This window comes from Triticum dicoccoides, chromosome 3A, assembly GCF_002162155.2.
Source record: "Triticum dicoccoides isolate Atlit2015 ecotype Zavitan chromosome 3A, WEW_v2.0, whole genome shotgun sequence".
In the NCBI taxonomy this organism is placed as follows: Eukaryota; Viridiplantae; Streptophyta; class Magnoliopsida; order Poales; family Poaceae; genus Triticum; species Triticum dicoccoides.
The window spans coordinates 643648721-643653650 of record NC_041384.1 but is presented as its reverse complement, the minus strand read 5'-3'; positions in this window follow the sequence as shown (position 1 = coordinate 643653650).

Below are 4930 nucleotides of genomic sequence, written 5' to 3'. Positions count from 1 at the left end.
AGTTGGCCAAAGGGCGACTGAATCGGATTTGGGGGGAATTTTTGGGTGTGGGGGGGGGGAGGATTTTTGCGCAGTGGGCGGGGGGAGTTTGGCGCATGGTCAGTTTCTCCAAGTGCAGTCCCATGTGTCAGTGAAGAGGCAAGCCGAAGTGTGTTCCGTTTGCGTGAGCCGTGTGCAGGACCGAACGTGTGTGGGGTGCAATGCGACCGCGACAGGAGTGCTGTGAGTGTACCACCTTTTTTCCTAAACTAGGTGCTTTGCCCCCTCAAAAAAAATTGTTGCTTCGCGCGATCCATCGATACTACTACTAGTAATCCGGTAATCCCGACTAAAACGGCGCGGCCGGGTCTTTTCCCGCGCGATATGCTGGGAGGTTGGCTTAGTTGGGTTTTTTAGGACGAGTAATGCTACACCTACGTAATCCCAGTTACGTAATTAACATAATGTGGAACGTGTGAGCTGTTGATTGTAGATTGGGGGGAGGGAGGGGCCCACCACCATGAAAATCAGGGGAGGAGAGAGAGAGGCAATTTACGTTAACCCTTTCGTAGGTTCCCGTAGATGTAGAAAGATGTGAAATGCATGAATGTGTAGTGGACGGACTGTTGGAGTGCCTAAGATAATTTGTGTATGTATAGACCCTATGTGTTTATTTTACTTCGCATGTTAGATTTGTCTCGGTTCAATAAAAAGCAGAGTTTGTGATGATGGTGTGCCTGTCATCCTGCAATATAGGCCGCTCGATCTATATCTAACAGATAGGAAGGAAACTATGACAATTTACCCGCACTCCTCTCCACATTTGCAGATAAGGCTTTCCCTTGTTCATCCTTTTCTCCCACAAGATCTTGATCTTCCGTGCAACGCACAGGCATCTTGCTAGTACTCCTACAATATGTATATTATTGTAAAGTTCATATACACCGGCCGAGATTAATGCAAACATGACAGATTTTCATTACATTTCGAACTTTTATAGGACGGAAAAATAAAAGAAACCCAAACCTAAACCTATTCTACGGCGGCGACCGATGTCCTCCATCCGCGATCTCTATGTACGGGGGCGGGGTTCAAGACCCTGAAGTGAAGGTGCGGTCTCCGGCGAGGAAGAGTAGAACACGGGATACGAACCGGCCAGTTGGCACACCATGCCCTGCCGCCTCCCATGCCCTACTCATCCTCGGAGGAGTCCTCGACCTCGGCAGTGCCGGACGTTGGACGGCGGCAAGTAGGACGCGTGGCTGATGGTGCTCCCGTCGTCGGCCGCCAGCGTGGCCACTGCTTGTGCGGTTGCGTCCGCGTCCGGCTATGCCGCTATTGCGTCGCGAGAGGTGACTTGAGCGAGGGCGGCGACCTCGAGCTTCATCCCCGAAGACAAGCTCTCTTGCAGAGCGTTTGCACTTGCGGTCATGGAGGATGTGGTGCCAGGTAGGAGGACGATGCGCTATGGTGTGGATGTTAGCTGGGCGTTGCCGCTTTAAGTAGCGCATTCCGGTGAGGCCAAGCGTCCGGGTGCGTCATTAAGTCGCCGGAGTTGGTTCCTCGGGCACCGAGCCTCTTAACGATGACATACGAACGGACAACATGAATGCGGGCAGCTGGCGCCGGCTGGGAACACACCGCGCGACGGCGCGAGGGACGAGGGTTTTGGTGTGCCAGGGTAGTCAACTGCGGTCGTGGCAACGTTGGAGATGCCCTTTGCTCACATGCGATCCCGGCATGTCATTGAAAAAGCAAGACAACTCGGCATGGTCTCGGGTCCAGAGGATGCAGTTGGCCGCGCTACACCACTCCGCGGACGCGTCACAGCGCCCCGTGCATCCTCGACGAGACGGGTGTTGGGGTGTGTTTGGATTCTGGCCAAAGTGCACCTTACCAAAATTTTGGTCATGACCCAAAGATTGGTCTTTGTTTGGATGGTTGCCATTTTTTTTGGCATGCCAATGAACTCTAGCCAACTCTACTTCATTTTTCTTGCCAATGTCAGCCAAATCATGGGCAACCAATACCTCAACCAAAATTTTGGTCATGACCCAAAGATTGGTCTTTGTTTGGATGGTTGCCATATCTTTGGCATGCCAATGAACTCTAGCCAACTCCAGTTCATTTTTCTTGCCAATGTCGGCCAAATCATGGGCAACCAATACCACAACCAAAATTTTGGCTACCCAATGCTTTGATGGGGCAACCTTGGGCACAAACCAAACATATCGTTGGTCGTGCCACAGCACTAACGCCACCCTCGGCACACTGAAACCATGTCTAGCTACGATATGAGCGTGTCGCTCACTGCAGTCGCCGTGTCCAGAGGCGGTGCTGGAGTTGCGCCCCGTTGTTGGCCCCAATGACCCACATGAACGGTTGTCGGTGGTGAGGAGGTCGTGGGCCAGCTCCTCCATTGGACTAGTCTACGCTACGTCGTCCCGACAGGTGTGCCCCACATGTCGGTTTCCCTGTTTTCCCGGCCATATTCGAGCGTCAGTGCTCCGCGTTGCGCATTAGGCCTTTCACTATGTAGGCCAAGTGAGACAACTTATTGTTTATTTGAGCTGTTCAAGTATAATCATGTGGCGTTTGCTTATTTCTCATTCCTCTCCAACCCTCTTCTCCATCGATCATGTCGCCCTCCAGTCAAGTCCATCCTCCCGCATGCCTCATTTGAACATTCCACCGAGTATCATTCGCATGTACCCACCCTAGTCCTCTTTCAATAGATCTCCGGACCCCGAGATGAAATCGAGAGGGAACGAGTGGGGGCACGTGATACCTAAGGCGGATTCAAAATTTTGAACCGGTGATCATAGCATCCGCAAATCATATATAAAGGGTATTCAATGTTCGTTTCGTTTTTGAACGTACAATATACTCCCTCCTATCCTTTCTAGTTTACATATAAGTTTTATGTGTAGTCAAAGTATCTCTACTTTGATCAAAAAGGTATCAACATTCAACAACGCCCAAGCAATATTGTTAGATTCGTACGTACTCCTAGATTTGTACTCGAGATGGTTTCCAACTTGACTATTGACAAGATTAATAGTACATGAGATGTATAATGTGAAAATTATATCATTGGAAACTCATTTCACATACGAATTTGACTGTATGCTTTGTGTAAGTTGCATGTCATATATTATTACTCTAACATTTGGTCAAAGTTAGCCTCGAAAAACACATTAGACCCTGTATGCTTTGTGTAAGTTGCATGTCATATATTATTACTCTAACATTTGGTCAAAGTAGTATAGTGGAAGTGGATCCTATGACGTAGGTATCCCTGCCTTACCCTCCCTTTCGGTCACTTACTGGCGGACCCCATGCTTGCTAGGCCCCGCATGTCAGTTACTCAATGGGTTCGGCCACGTCAGGGGATCCTTATCTGTAGTATACTCCCTCTGTTTTTATTTACTCCGCATAAAACGACGGGAGTGGTGGTATAATAAATGACGCGGGCGGGGGAGGGGGAGGGACGTCGGTTTGCTCTCAACTGCGGTCCCACAAGCGAGAGAAAACGCAAGACGAAGCGCGTTCCATTCGGTGAGCGACGTGGAGGGTCCAGCGTGGCGGACTGCAACGCGAACGCGACAAGAGCGATGTACAGTCAAAACCGATTGATCGGTCATCACCGGAACCACTATTCACACCAGAACCTTCGCTGCTCGGCCTACGCCAGCCACTTCCCTAAAACCACACCAAATCTCCAGCCCATTCCCCCACATTTCGACCCCCCAGCCCGCATCAAGCGTCCCCTAGTTCGCCGGAAAGCCATGGTGCGCCGCAAGATCACTTACTACAAGATGCTGATGCCGGAGCGCCGCGCAGAAATCACGGCGGCGGTCGGCACCACAGACCTCCGTTCCCAAGCTCGCTTTGCGGCGGGCCAATCCCCGAGTTCTCTAGAGCCAAGCTATGAGGAGCAAGCTGATCCAATGTTCATGGCGGAGGTCGCGGCGCAGAAGGCCCCCGATGGGTATGAGACGATGGACGTCGACTTCGTCCTGGCATCCGACTCCCCCATGGTGCAGGCGGACCAGCGGTTCAACATGGCGATACTAAAGGAGGACCAGGAGGCAGAGGCTCAACTCGACGCGGAGCGCGTGCATGCCACTGCCATCGAGGCTCTCCTGCAGGCGGAACCAGATGTCGTGGATGTGAACCGGGCGGCGGAGGCTCAACTTGAGGCGGAGCGCGCGGATGCAGCTGCTAGCGAGGCCCTCCTGCAGGCGGAACCGGACGTCCTGGACTTGAACCGGGCGGCAGAGGCTCGACTCGACACTGAGCGCGCGGATGCCGCTCGCATCGACGTCCTCCTGCAGGCGGAACCGAACATCCTGGACTTGAACCGGGCGGCGGAGGCTCGACTCGACGCGGAGCGCGCGGATGCCGCTGCCATCGAGGCCCTCCTGCACGCGGAATCGGACATCCTCGACTTGAACCGGGCTGTGCTCTCGTCCGTGCAGAGCGCCTGCCCGCTCCGCTTGAACGAGTAGCTGGAGGCCGAGGACAACCACGGTGCGGAGACACACGTCGGCAGCGACGGTTGGTTCGCACCGGCAGCCAAAGACGACGAGGCCATCTCTTTCCGCGAGCAGTGATAGTTTTTCTTTATGTTGTTGTTTTTATGGATCTTTTGCTGTGTAAAAACATATATTTGTTATGCAAGTCGCCTGACTTGGGTCAGTCTACCATTTCAGGCGGTTGGATGAATATCCTACGTCTCCTAACCCTTCTTTCCTTCTTCCTCACCTCTTCTTCTTCCCCAACAGACCACCACACGGGCCGTATGGATACTCCCCAACATGCTGTTGGATAAACATACTCTATGAACGAAAATTATGTGTCAGCGATAGGATGGCTGAGTTTGGTTTGTTCACATGCAATAGCACATGTCAGTGAGGGTGCGTTCCCTTGGTTGGGTTTGCGACGTGCA